We start from the raw sequence: 15,687 nt of genomic DNA on the forward strand, positions 1-15,687 counted from the left end.
TATTCCACACGAAACATAGGTCAATTTTCATATACGTGCTGCCCAAAAGGTGTATGAAAGTACATTAAGAAGTTCACATCCTACTTGGAATGACAAGTGAACAGAAAAATATTTTAGTAACTTCACAGCTTCAAATGTGGTGGTGGGTTTCATAATGCAATACAAATGTGTCAATAGAATGCACCAGCAGTAACTAGAAGGGTTTTCATTATTCTTAGCACCTCAAAACCTTCCGTGATCATTGATGCAAGTACCTGCCTTCCTGGGGAAGACATAGTCCCCCTACACCTTCATTTGCTATAAAAGCTAACACACCCGAAAACACTATTTTCTAAGATGCTCATAGATCTTGACCATGTAGAGTTTTCTCATCAATGTACAATCTTAGAGGGTATTGTAGTTCACTCCCTTTCTTGAGGTATGACCAAGCTAACTGGCCAAAATGGAAAGCCATGAAGCCTAGATCAGGCTGCATCCCTCGACTGCTGACCCATGAAGCTGATGGCCATGTCAGTGTTTCCTCTGATGCCCAAATGTATATCTGATCTAAATTCCTCTGCTCAGTGTTCCTTTTCAACTGTTTCCAGGATTCCAGATGGACTTAATTAACAAGGAACATTAGTCCGAAAGTCTGACGTGGAATTAAGACTGAACAACTTTCAGGTTTTGACCCAGAGCTCATATTTATAGGTAGCTTAACTATATTCTTACTTTTTACATTCTATTTTTCAAGAAAACTCCCTTTACGCTTGCTCACTATGCTTCACATGGTCTCCAAAGCTCTGTTAAGTAAAGCGCTGTATAAGTAACAGAGATCAGAGAATGAAGCAGGTGAAATTGCTGGTTTTGCAGCTGTTGGAATTGTTCTTTCTCACCTATTTTCAGCATGACTCAGTTTTCAATCTAATAAAAATCTAAATTTTGAAGGAACAGAACTCCTTGCATTCTCCGGAGAGCAATTTGGACATTATTCAAATGTGACAATAGAGAAAGAAAAGGTATGATTGCCTACACAGTCCCAAAGAAATGAGAAACATGTAATTTTTTTTCGAAAAGTAATTGTCTGATCTAAGCAGTCTTCCTGAGAATACATCACGTCCAACCCACCCCACACTCTGAAATTTGTTTTTCCAAAATCAATTGGATTGCAAATCACAAGCAAGTCTGGCTAAGAGATTTAATGTCCTCAGATAACATTTGCATGAAAATAGTAGATCATTATCTTAATAGCATCAGATAGAAAGAATGTGTATTTTTATAGATGATATTAGCTTGCATTTCTTTCCCAAAGGTGCTAGCATTCCAAAATTAAAGAACACATAATGTAATGTTTTTATCAATTAGAAGAACATGGAAGACATGACTTATATGTACCTTTACTTTCTTAGCTAGACTGAAATCAATTTTTAATATGCCGGGTGATTGGCTCTGAACTGGGATTGGATGGCTCACTGCTGTGAGATGTGTTACAAAAGAAATATCTCTCCTAAGAATACCAACAGTCTTTTCATTGGCATTTCATTCAAATTATTTATGTTAACCTTTTCTCCACGTCTCTTTGAGAAAAACTTGTTGTTTACCCTTATACGTTGAGATTTGGAAAACAGTCGTTTTCTGCTGAATGCTAAGTAGGTCACTGACAAAGAACATGAATGAAGGAATTCATGCATCAGTGTTTGAAACCTCATTAACATCTTCCCTTCTCCAAAGAGCAGGTGTACCTGCTGCACAACAAGTTATGCAACAGTCTGATGGCTCACAGTAAAAAAAATGTTACATGCACTTTGTATCACTGGACTTGTAAAATCCTTGGGTTACAGAAACAAAGGTCTTTTTCTTCCCCATGAATATTATGAAAGGAATCTCAGTACATTTCACAGCTTTATGCTTAATACCTTCCAAAACAATGCCTCATTCCTTTGCACTACAATAAAGAAAACTATAAATTGATTAACTTTTTTCTAATTAAAAATTTTTTTTAAGCTGCCTGAGAGCTAGCAGACCTAGTTCACAACACAGGAATAAATCCACAGGACAAGCTGGATGCAGTCTTTTATGTGCAGACGCCTGTTTTATTGCCCAGCAGAAGTTGTTGTTGCTTCAAGTTAGGCCACAAAACTAGGAATTTGGATCTCGTGACTGCTAAGGTCACTAGTTTATCTTCTACTGATAGATAAATAAAAACGTCCTTCATTTTGACTTGAATCACATTTCTTGTAAGTGAATCCCATTAATTCATTTCTGACTGTAGTGATCAAAAACATATCCTCCTCTTTGTAGCAAGGCTTTCTCTTTTACAACACATTAGCAACAACATTTCATGAATGTCCCAGTGTTCTCCTATTGGAGTTACCACTTTTAGTTTTTATTTGTTTATTTGTAATTTTCCTCACTTTTTATTTATATGCTATATATATATGTATATGTTTATATTCTAACGTTTGTGTGGATGATGTTCTGGGACAATCATGGAATGACATGGATACAGATTTTCAATCAAAAAAGTATTCCAGTATGTCTGCAAGAATCATCATGTTAAAATTACAGAGAATTAAAAAATGGTTTGCATAAATAACAGGAAGGAAAAAAAAAGAGCTGAAGTGGCTATGTAAGCAGCATGATAGAAATGAATGAATCTTTACCTTGATGCAGTAGATGCTAGCAATTTAGCAGTTGTCTTACCTTACAATTGCTTTTCTGAAATGAAGCCATAGTATCATTTCAACTGCTCTTTGCAAGCTGGCTGGAGAATTTTGGTCCAACAGTGTTCAACCACAAGCAGTCCTAAGGGAAAGGTGAATAAATAAATGGTTTTGTCTTTCTTGTCCTTCAGCATGTTATTTTCTGTTCTACACGAAACTTCTGGCTCATATTAGTATCAGTGATTTCATAATATGAACCACATCATACAAGCCTGTAGAAATACTGCGTTTGACAAATTATGGACTTAGACTTCATGTTGAGACTATTTTGGGCTTGACCAGAGCAATGGGTATTGGAAATCTGTCAGCTGTGATTTGTTTCAGGAGATTTCCTGCCCACTATTCCAAAACCTACATTGTGACTTTTACTGCACAATTTCCCCAGACATTTGGATCTCTCCAGAAAAGCAACTGGCTCCCCAAGAGCTGACGTTACTTGAGTGTGTCAGCCTGCATTTCCAAGGGATATGTCGTTGTGCAAGAGCTACCAACAGATGTCAACCTCCTGATTCACCCTAGCAAGTCTGAGTCTTACTTATTCTTCACAATTGCACATGCTAATTCATCCTTTCTCAGAGACAAGCAATAAATGCCCCATGGACATGACTTTAGCTAGTGCAGTTGAGACACCACTGTATTCTGATGGCATAGCAAATGTCTGCTGATCAATACAGAGGAAGGTCTGTAGTGATCACTCACTGCATGCACACATGTTACACTCACTGTTCATTTCCTAGGATCTCCATACTAATGCATGAAGTAAACATTTACAGATGATTTTTCTTTGATTGGGTTATTCTCTCTGTATTGGTAAGATCAGCTACACTTCCCATAAATTTAGATACTTAAGAGACTGAAGCTAGCAGTCAACACATCATTATCCAATGAGATAGAACTCCATTTTCAAAAAGAACTGTAGTAAAATCCCAGCTAATATTTGACTACCAGTGTATTTAGATGGTGAGCATGTTAATGCAAATATAAACTTCACATGCTTGTTCAGCACATGACACAAGAATATGTCTTGGCCTATAGAAGTCATTGACACAAATATTCTATAAAAATTCTTGCCCTTACCAAAGAAAAAGAATTACATAAATAAATTCTGTCAATTTAATTTTGTTTTGTTTTCAAAGATCAACCAGCATATTGCAAAGACAGGAAACACACATTCATACTTTTTTCTTGAGGAACAGCTCATAAAAATGCATATCAGAAAGCTCTTGAAATCCCACTGGATAAACTAGGAATAAATGCAAAAAGTAATCTCAGACTTTTAAGCTTTTCTTGTATGAGTAGTTTTTAAATGGATTCTTTTCTATCATGATCAATAACTGAACTAGCTAACAGAAAATAAAGTAGAAGAATCTAGAGAGGAGATGTAGAGAGGAAGAGGATGAGGAGACCAATTTGAAACGTACAGTTTCAAATGCTCAGTGCATTCTGTATCACTACAATAGTTACTTCACATCGGGTATCCTATCAATAGTTACCTCAACACAGTGCTATTTTTCTTGTATTCTCTATCTGCAAGCTCAATAAAAATATTTTCCCAACCCCTGGAGCACTTTATCTCTGTGAGATGCATTTCAGTAAATTTTTAGTTTTATTATGTCAAAACCATAAAAGAAGACACAAATATTTTGTAATGATACAGGAGTTTCAATGGGATATTTTAAAAGTATCTAGAAAGACACTCTGTGACATTTTTCACACATCTGTATCCTTGCTCCCATCACCCCCAGAAAATGTAAATTACATCCAATGAAGCATTTTCCTCATTTGTTTTGTTGATTATGACTATACTAATAAAAAGGGAGGAGGAAACAGCCTCACTGTAGCAATAGCTGGCTTACATCTGTACTCCTTTGCAAGCTGTAATATAATTTGTTTGGGAGATGTCTGGAGAGGTGTAAAACAGAAAAATAGAATGAGTCAACAGCTGAAGAGTTTATAAACCCTTCAAGCCCAGGGCAATCTGAACTAGCTGTGCATGTCCCTGTTCCTACAGAGGAGTTGGACTAAATGACATTTAAAAGTCCCTTTCATCTCTAAGGATTCTTCGACTCTATGATTCTGAAATTAGAGACCAAGTGATGAGCTCACTTCTAGGCTCTCTTTTACTAACTTATACTCATTAACAACCACACAAACATTCAGCTATTTGAAGAATATTCATCCCATTATATTTGTTAGGTTGGATGCTGATATGTGACCAGACATGCGTATAAATAATTTGATGGGAGTTTTTGTTTGTTTTTGCATTCAAACTGTTTGCTTGATCAGATCTTACTGATCTTATTCATCTCTTGAAGCCACAAAGACTGAAAACGCAATGTCAGAGAGATGTGTTCTGCTTGCATGTAGGCTCAAACAAGAATTATCAGCACCCAACAGGAGAAATTACACCAGTCTTACCTGAATATGTTCTAGCATTCATGGGAAAGCACTGCTAATTCAAAGGGAGGTCTGTAGATTTTATATTTGGTTTTTAAACCTACTGCAGTCTCAAAACTGCTTAAAGTCGATATAATGGCATTTTCTCTGATCATGTCTGAAATACAGATGAAGGATCTCAAATAGATAGATTACACTGATTATGGTGGTAATTTTTACTATGGCAAGAGATAACTTTATTACTTACGTGTGAGAAAGGGGCTACTGGTTTACTGTCATCTACCATTCATCTATACTATCCACATCAAAATGGCTGAATCCAAAACCTTCAGGTGGGTATCTAAATAGAGTAACTTGCTCCTAGTTTTGACCAGGCTCTCCTTCATGATTTATCAACTCTGTCCAGACTCTTCAACTTCAGAGTCATGAGCATGCTCTCTGTCAGAGCTTTATCCCATTTAGATTCCAGTTATAAATACTGGACGTATTAGCTCCTGAGACACAAAAACCCTATGGTTTCCAGAAAGTGGCACTGTGTGGCATGTACTTCCTTAAGATTCAGCACCATTACAAATTCACCCTCATTTATATTTTGATGTTTAATACAGTTAAGATTTTTTCCCTGTAGTCTCCACAAAATGCAAAACTTGTTCCATTTTCTGTTCCTATTTGGTATATATAGGTGTACATACAATATATAAATGTATTCCTAAAATTGAATTTTGTTTACCTGTTCTCCTTCTACCCTCCTTGCCGCTACTCTTCCCTCCCCACATACAGATGTATTGCATTTACTTTATCAGTCAAGCTTGAATTCTAGTGTGGCACCAAAGGAAGAATCCATTTAATCAGTAAAGGAAAGAAATAATGCTTCTAAAGAAGGGTGTTTTTTTTTTCCTATTTAGAAAAGGCTTTTCCCTGGTAAATGCTTCCTCTGGGAGCTTCCCAAATAAAGGCCTTTCCTGAGGCCCAAGTTTCAGTTGCTGAGCACATCTGGCCAGCATTGGTGGTGACATTTACTGGGACATTTTATAGTTTCAGTGGGGAGGGATTTATATCTGTCTATTTAAAAAGATATAATTGAATATTTTTCTATAAACACACTAAAAGAACTGTATGGCATCTATATGGTTTTATATTAAGGTAACTGGCCAGTGGATCAGGACTCCAATAAGATAAATTTATAAAAGATATGAAAATGAAGAAGCAATTTGTCTGACAGCAAATATAAGCTTATATAAGTGTAAAGGTAGGCAAGAGGAAGTGCCTTGTAATCTCATTTACACTCTCACTGGTTTGCCTGCTATAATCCTTCTTTCCATTTGGAAGGAATTAGAGTTACGGATACGGTAGCATATCACTGCAAGTGTGAAATTAGGCATTGACCTGAACTTTGAAGCCTATCCATAGAAAATGCAAGACCTGTGAATGAGTTAGTTATCCAAGTGCCAGTGAATATAGGAGAAGCTCTCCTGGCTTTTATATACTGAGGATCTAGACTTGAAGGTGATATTTCCAAGTGTCTTTATCTTCAGCCTTAATCCACCCATGTTTTATACCTCTGAGACTGCCCAAGTTATGATGCATTGGAAATGCACTGTCTCAAATACATAAATAATTTTGCTGGAAAAAAAAAGTTAGTGGACAATTAATATATAATGAATCAGAAAATACAAAGTTATAAACTTTGGCTCTTAACCTCCAAGACTGCAAGAAAAAGAGAACTTAAAGTGTTAAAAATCAGCTATTATAGCACTACAAAAAACATTTCCTTCTTATTTGGAACTGGATATCTTTTTGACTGCTAAAGTTCTGTCCTCTTGGTGTGACTACTGCTGCTCTTTGGGTGGGTTGTTCCTTCTACCTGACTTTACACTGCCTGTCAAGACTTCATTTCTTATTACTCCTTCTCTCCTAGTTTTGCATAAGGATCAGCCTGCAATGTCTTTCTCCATAAAAGCACTGTTAAAAATGTGGCTGTGGGAGGCTGGCCTCAGAAATTTATTTCGTACATCTCTAGAAGAATTCTGAGTTGGACCAAAAAAACCCACCACCACCACACCACCACCAACAAAGAAAACCTGTACTTGATACCACATCCATTTATTTCCTTTTTCTCAACTCTAAAAACAGACTTTTCCATTTTAATCTACCTCAGGATATTTCATCATCAAATTTGCTATGTGTTTAGGCCAGAATTTCATCATGTTCTTTTATATGCCAAAGAGGACATGCCAACCTGTAACAGCACTGGAAAATTTGGGCTATCTTAATATCAGATGAAAATAGCTGTAACTTCAGTTCAGCTTGAGTTCTATGCCCATGGCCAGACTGCCCTGTCACTGCTCTGCCTGCATCTTGGCTCAGTCTTCACCTCGCACTGAGAAAAAGCCAATGGGCTCTCAGGTACAGAGTCTCAGGAGCAATGGACAATTTTAGCTGTGCTCTTATCAGCTCCATATAACTTGTATAAAACTCCCATGTTTAAGAAATCACTGCACAAATACAAAGCCATTGCAAATGAGTAGAAAAAATCTGTTCGTTTCTTTTTTCTTTTTGAATTTAAACAATTTAACAGATGTTTCACAGAGTGAGCTAATCTACTTTTGAAAATGTTTGTATCTTCTTCCCCATTTATTCTTGTGTATCATTTTAGTTACCTATGCATTCTTTCATCTTCTTTCCATTATTTCTTTAATCAAAAACCAGAATGATTATTTTGCTGTTGTTGCTATTGCATGTGTTCTCCACTCTTCTGTGTGACAGAAATTGATCTGTTTTTAAATCTTACACGACATTCATGACTGCAATTTAACTAAACTTCAAAAAAGATATCTGAAAAATCCATGCTCAAATCAACACAGTTCTCAGTAATTCTTCACAACATCTTCTTACAGTAGTAACAAGGAAGGAACAATTCACCAGTAAATAACACTTACTCAGTGTCTTTCAAGACACAGAGGTCATGAATAGCAACTTCCCTAAGATTTTGAATCAACCTTGTAGAGAAAAAGTTCGTGATTCACAAATGCGAAGGGTAAGCGGGAATGGGAATTAACAGACTTGTGAATATAGGGATTCTCCTTTTAGAAAGTATAGAAATTCTTCAGAGAAGTTTTACTTTCTAAAGCTCAGATTTTCAGTGTATCAGCCCTCACCTACAACAGGACTGAGAATGACATTGCTTTGAAATCAAAGTTAAATTAGGATGACAAATTTATCTGGACAGGTTGTTTGAAAAGATATATTCAGAATAAGTAGTGTTAAACCACGTGGAGAATGGAAATTGGAAGACAATGGGTTGTTGGAGGGGAGAGGAGAGGGGAGGAGAGGGGATGGGAGGGGAGGAGAGGGGAGGGGAGGGGAGGGGAGGAGAGGAAGAGACTACTATAAAGGTAGGTCCAACACCCTGACACATCTCAATTGTTTTTTCCACCCTCAAGAAAAATCATTGTTAAAAAGCATCCAAATAATATTTCTATGAAGGGAAGGGAAGGGAAGGGAAGGGAAGGGAAGGGAAGGGAAGGGAAGGGAAGGGAAGGGAAGGGAAGGGAAGGGAAGGGAAGGGAAGGGAAGGGAAGGGAAGGGAAGGGAAGGGAAGGGAAGGGAAGGGAAGGGAAGGGAAGGGAAGGGAAGGGAAGGGAAGGGAAGGGAAGGGAAGGGAGGGGAAGGGAGGGGAAGGGAGGGGAGGGGAGGGGAGGGGAGGGGAGGGGAGGGGAGGGGAGGGGAGGGGAAGGGAAGGGAAGGGAAGGGAAGGGAAGGGAAGGGAAGGGAAGGGAAGGGAAGGGAAGGGAAGGGAAGGGAAGGGAAGGGAAGGGAAGGGAAGGGAAGGGAAGGGAAGGGAAGGGAAGGGAAGGGAAGGGAAGGGAAGGGAAGGGAAGGGAAGGGAAGGAAAAGGAAAAGGAAAAGGAAAAGGAAAAGAAAGGGAAGGGAAGGGAAGGGAAGGGAAGGGAAGGGAAGGGAAGGGAAGGGAAGGGAAGGGAAGGGAAGGGAAGGGAAGGGAAGGGAAGGGAAGGGAAGGGAAGGGAAGGGAAGGGAAGGGAAGGGAAGGGAAGGGAAGGGAAGGGAAGGGAAGGGAAGGGAAGGGAAGGGAAGGGAAGGGAAGGGAAGGGAAGGGAAGGGAAGGAAGGGAAGGGAAGGGAAGGGAAGGGAAGGGAAGGGAAGGGAAGGGAAGGAAGGGAAGGGAAGGGAAGGGAAGGGAAGGGAAGGGAAGGGAAGGAAAGGAAAGGAAAGGAAAGGAAAGGAAAGGAAAGGAAAGGAAAGGAAAGGAAAGGAAAGGAAAGGAAAGGAAAGGAAAGGAAAGGAAAGGAAAGGAAAGGAAAGGAAAGGAAAGGAAAGGAAAGGAAAGGAAAGGAAAGGAAAGGGAAATGTAAGGGAAAATAACAATCAACTTTTAAAGACCAATTTAGCTGATTGTGAAGATTTCTTCCCTCCAAGTATTTCATAGAATCACAGAATCACAGAACTGTAGGGGTTGGAAGGGACCTCCAGAGATCATCGAGTGCAACCCTCTACCGAAGCAGGTTCCCTACACCAGGTAGCACAAGTAGGTGTCCAGGCAGGTCTTGAACATCTCCAGAGAAGGAGACTCCACCACCTCCCTGGGCAGCCTGTTCCAGTGCTCCTTCACCCTCACTGTAAAGAAGTTCTTGCGCACATTTGTGCAGAACTTCCTATGCTGCAATTTCTGGCCATTTCCCCTTGTCCTGTCTCCACACACTGCTGAAAACGGTCTGGCCTCACCACTCTGCCCCCCACACCTTAGATATTTATAGACCTGGATCAGGTCCCCTCTCAGTCTTCTTTTCTCAAGGCTAAATAGACCCAGTTCACTCAGCCTTTCTTCATAGGAGAGATGCTCCAGGCCCTTCACCATCTTTGTGGCCCTCCACTGGACTCTTTCCAAAAGGTCCCTGTCTTTTTTGTACTGGAAGACTTTTAAAGAAAGTGCTTAAAATTTGCACCTTCAGTGCATAAATATTTATTTTAGTCTTATTAGATTTCATGCACACTAGAAAATAAAAATAAATGCTGATTCCTGTGCTTGCAAAATGACTCATTTTATTTATTGTTCTTTTAATAAAAGTTTGATTTTGAATCAGCATACAAAAGCAGTACTCTTTGGAGCCACATTCAGTCTGAAGATTCTGATCTCAAATTCACTGCTTTTCTTCATTAAAAGAAAACTCACCTAGGGAATCTTAAAAAAAAGTCTCACAATTTATGTTATTTTCACATAATTCTGAAAAGAAAAACTTGGTCCTACTATTACAAAGAATTACTGTACAACTTGCAGAGGAAGAAGGTGAACCAAAGACCAACTGATGAATTCAGTTTTTAGCGTAGTGAGGCATGGACATTATTTAGCCCCTTTTCTGCATTTTTCCTTCTCACATGAGTTATTTAATAAGCTCCTAATTACCAACACAGGAAGTCTTGGTTGACTGAGATATACGATGTCAGTTGGAAAGATAGACACCCAATAAAACAATGCCACTTAGTAAGCCAAGGACAAGGGGCTTTGTGAGCACAATCTTGATTCTCAGATGTTGCCATACTTCATTTCAGAACAACAGTAAGCAAGAACTACAGGCAGGCCAGTAGAGAACACTGATACAAATCACCTGTGAAATTTACTGTCATATTTCAAAAAGCAGTGAACCACTGAAGCTATGTTTACTTTCATCAGCTGAGGGTTTTATCTCAGATGACCTTAAATCATGTTGGTAGCAAAGAGAACAGCTTTGAAAGCATTCCTATATTCTGCATGTAACTGTAAATCCCGTCTCAATGTTGCATTAGCAAAGACATTTATAACAAGTACTTATTCCATTATCCTTTCATTTATCCTCACTTTCACAGATAACTTCACTTTTTGCTATACTTTTCAATGAAATGGAAACTTACATAGATACATTAAATAAGAGTTACTGCCTAAAATGCACTTGAATTTTACACTCACTGAAATAGATTTGTTTTCGTTTTGTTTTGCTTTTTTTATTTTTGTTCTTATTGTCTAATCTAATTCAGAATGCTGATTACTGAATAAGTAATTTATATGCCTTTGAGGTTGTTGAGATGAAGACTGCTAAGTTTGTTTAAAAGAAGACAAGGTAAGACAAGAATTTTAATAGCTCAAAGGGAATAAACTGCCTCACTATAGTGTGGTTACACATCTTGCATTGCATCTGGGCTCCCAGTCAGTCCTGCTGCTGAATTGTGCAGCTTCACTGTACTGCCAGCAGAGCAGCAGCCGAGAAGGAAAAAAGGATTGCAGAGGTGGGCACTGTGTCAGCTGGGAGCTCAGATACAATTAGTGGAGAAGCCTCATTGTGGCCTTCCAGTGGCCTTCCAGTACTTGAAGAGTACGCAAGCAGGAGAGGGACCAACCTTTTACATGTCTGATAGCGACAGGACAATGGGGAATGGCTTTAAGTTAGAAGAGAGTAGATTTAGGTTAGATGTTGGGAAAAAAATCCTTCACTGAGGGAGGCAGTAGTTATGCCCTGGCACTGCTGTCCAGAGAGCTGTGGGTGCCCCATATCTGGAGGTGTTGACTAGGTTGCATGGGGCCCTGGGCAGCCTGAGCTGGTTTGGAACACCCAGCCCATAGCAGGGGAATGGAACTGCATAATCTTTAAAGTCCCCTTCAACTTAAACCATTTTCAGGACACTGAATCAAGCAGTTCCCTGTTCTCTGAGGTTGTAGACATTCAAATGCACACCTTCTACTAGTGCAGATAATGCACTAATTACAGGTATAGTCTGGATCAAAGGCACATTCCATCGCTCTTGCGCTATGCTGCTACCAAAAGAAGAAGAAAAAAAAAAGCAAAGCAAAAAACAGGAAAGACAGAGAGTTTCTCCAAACAACAAAAAGCAGCATAATGCTGGAACATCACGGCTAGCCTTTCCTTTCCAGAGCTAGCAATGTCAAATTCTGTTACCAGGACTGAATTAAACAGACTTTGAATAAAACATGCAAACAACATCAGCAACATAGACTAAACCCTCATGCGAATGACTGTATCATTGCACTACAAAATCAAGCTGCTTTCCCCCCATGTCTCTCTGGTCTCATGAATCTTGCATTACTGAGCACACCAGCTCAGCTTTTGCAATACAGACATTATTTGGGACAAATTTCAGTAGAGAGGAAAATAATGATTCCTTACAGAAATTGGTGAGGTGCTGGAAACAGCTGCCCAGAGAGGTTGTGGATGCCCCATCCCTGGTGGTGTTCAAGGCCAGGTTGGATGGGGCCCTGGGCAGCCTGATCTAGTATTAAATGGGGAGGTTGGTGGCCCTGCATGTGGCATGGGGTTGGAGCCTCATGATCCTTGAGGTCCCTTCCAAACCATACTACTCTATGATTCTCTGATTCTATGAAATGCAGTTGTCTTTTCTGATCTACAATAAGCCTTCATGCAGGACCCCAGAGTTTGTCCAGACTTTCCTTTGTTAGGTTTATTTCCTTTTCACAGGAACAGTAAAGGGCAAGATTCATCCTTTCCACTTTTTTCCTATATTTGCTTAAATGTTATGTAATAATTATTTTTAACAGGCACTTCCAATTAATCTATTTATAACAAGCTTCATTCTCTTTGCACATGGCTCATTTGAATGCGTGATACTGACACATGATCTAAATAAATCCATCTAACCTCATGTTGATCTGACAGCAATAGGTGGATCTTTTAAGTTCATTTTTGTGCAAGCATTCCTTACAAAAAGAAATAACAGGATGTGAAGCATCAACAGATAATGTTTAAATGAGTGTGATATTCTATTTGGATTATTCTGTTCTATGTTCTACTGTTCTATCAAACCAACAGACCTAGGAAACTACCCTTGGCTGTAGGAAATTTATTTATTTTATAATGCCACTTGGAACATTACAGATTTGTCTTTGACTTCAATGGCACTGGAGTGAAATCTCCCATTTGTAAAACTTGCGTATGTTTTGCTGGTGAAAATGCATATGATCCAGTAGTTTGCTTGTTTCTTTATATAGGAAAATTATATATTTATACACATATTCCATACACATACAATACGCATATTTCCATATATAAATTAACAAATTGGCTGTTGATAAATAAGTTAAAATTACTGGCTGAAAAATATAAATAATCTCAGCATGAACAAGCACTGAAGACCTCAAAATATAACAGTAGTTCACCTTAAGATTCTATTCCCAGCATGAAGTCTAAGCATACAGGCATTGCCATTTTCCAAATATTGCAGTGTAGTTCTCTTGTTATGTTTTCTTCTTTGTTGGTCAATAGATTTCTACAAGGTTTTGTAAGCAAATCTTAGATCTTATGCATTGTCAGTATTGGGAAATATCTGTATGGTCATAAAACATATATGGGATAGTCCATGAGTAAGAATAGTCTTTAAATACTCTTTTTATCGTTGCCTCTTACCCTCCTGTTCTCCTCCTATCCATTTCAAAACAGTTTGTTGAGAAAATCATTAGGATTGCCAAAGCTAAGACAGAGAAACTGTCAGTGACTCTACTAAGGTAATAAAGGGTCTGGAGATGTAAACTCTCACATTCCAGTTTGCAATCTTCTACCTAACAAATATGGGGAGGGACAATTCCCTGTGGCCACATAGTTTCTTTCATTTTTATTATGCTTTCCCCATGAACATCAGGGATTGGACACAGTCATCAGGATTGCACCAACACATATCATAGGAGCCATCTATTCAAGGCACATCCTACAAGTGTCATGATATGAAATTATCACATAAAGAACAGTTAAAGTGCCTTCATTTTTCTTCTTCTTCCCAGTACAGTATGCAGTAAAATATTCTCATATATCTGATGAGACAAATTTGGAAACTTCTGAAAGATAGATCATCTCTAATTTCTGAGAGCTCCAGAACTACTCCTGTTTTTCACTAATAACAAAGACTGTATAACTAAAAAAAATATATATATCACTTAGAAAGGAACCTATTTACTTTTGTTGTCATTTCCTATAACCAAGTTGTTCTGTTTGAGTCCCTTTTGCTGCAAACCCTAAAAGAAGAGGCTGTTCTTCTGGCAGTTCTATTTGTTCCATCAGATTTCAGCCTGTGCACAGCTTTGGCATCCTGTAAAACAGCATGAGGCCAAGCAAAGAAGCCTACTGCTGCAACAAACCTCAGCTGCCAAAACATCCAAGTGATAACATCCTGTAGAGCATGCAAACGTTAGTAATGCCAGCAGTGTGGTGACTGGGTCCCTGCAAGTCATATCCCTAAGTTCTATAAGGGACCATAGCAGTAAGAGGAGGCTGTGAGCACAAATAAATTAAAGGCACCTCTATAAAAACAACAGAACTTGATTCTTTGTGCATGAATGGATGTCTGATTTTCTGTGGAAGCAGCTGGGGTGGGATGGGATGGCAGGAGCACCAGTGGTAACTTCAGCCTAGGAAGCCATTCAATGTTACAGTTCTGGTTATATCGTTTCAGGAGAACACATCACAACTTTCCTGCACTATTTTCCAATAATCTTTCAAGAGCACATCTCTTTATCCTTTAAAAAAAGGCTCCGTTTTTTAGGCTAGGACAGCACAGATCTTCTCTAGGCTCCTTAGAAGAAAACGACAGACTGAAGTAATGGTTTCAAATATAACTATTGAAAACAGCCAAGCAATTCGACCTTCAATCTTTCAAAATGTGCTCCAAAGCCTTATACCAGCAAATATGTAAGTTGTTTCTTTTATTCCTGAGAGTATTCCTGAGAGTGCACACAAAAGGAAACTCTGTATCATAGAGACACAAAGGGCTGCCATCTCACCATTCACATTAAAGAGTTAATTCAGTGTACTTCCCTGAAAGCGTGAGCTATGGCTCAGATGTGGAGATGAGCTACTGTGGCTTAATGAGTGGTTGCTCCACAAGTGAACTGTAGTAGTTCATCTTCATGTGCATTTTTGTCCTTTCACAAGGGAAAGTTTAAACCTCTGCCATTAACTCTTGGGGTTAAAGTATTCTATTTGTTTTCTCTGCTTTAAGATCACGCACTCAATTACCAAAGTCTGGCTGATGAGCTGTAACTCATTAAGCCACACTATTTCAATTGTGTTGGAGTTGATGATGGCTTGTGAGGCTTGCTGGAATAAAAGAATGGTGTCACAGCTTTTCTGAGATCTCTAGAGAATACTGAGGAGTGATGAAATGTTTATATATGTGGTTTCCATCAGATTTCCATCAGATCTGACTCCAGTTTCATACTCTGTGGGGGTTCAAATCTGAACCAGATGTTTAAGCACCTCACTGCAGTCAAGAAAGATCACAACAGAGTTAAAAGATCTTGATGTCTCAGCTTAATTCCTATACATAAATATCTACAGCACTTGATATCAGCAGTTACAGATACAATCTAGTCACGTGCCCACGTATTTGCACCTGCTGTACTGGCAGCTGATGGCCAGATAGACAAACAGATTGATAGCAATCTTAAGAAACAATATATGTCTACATGTGGGTAACTGAATGAAGCTCTCCTCCATACACATCTCACTGAATTAAGAGATCTGTTTTTCCTACACATCCACTACACTCTACCACCAGACACAGGACAATTGGC

General features: G+C 38.8%; 1 long non-coding RNA gene across 1 annotated transcript in view; it reads right to left on the minus strand.

The window, feature by feature from the left end:
* LOC128080139 (uncharacterized) overlaps nucleotides 1-2,777 on the minus strand; it is a 33,188-nt gene extending 30,411 nt beyond the window's left edge. Inside the window, exon 1 of the long non-coding RNA XR_008206505.1 lies at nucleotides 2,643-2,777. This is a non-coding gene — a long non-coding RNA (uncharacterized LOC128080139). The remainder of the gene's footprint in view (nucleotides 1-2,642) is intronic.
* Between the last annotated feature and the right edge of the window lie 12,910 nt (nucleotides 2,778-15,687).

The sequence above is a fragment of the Tympanuchus pallidicinctus genome, unplaced genomic scaffold (assembly GCF_026119805.1).
Source record: "Tympanuchus pallidicinctus isolate F22 unplaced genomic scaffold, pur_lepc_1.0 scaffold2, whole genome shotgun sequence".
Taxonomy (NCBI): Eukaryota; Metazoa; Chordata; class Aves; order Galliformes; family Phasianidae; genus Tympanuchus; species Tympanuchus pallidicinctus.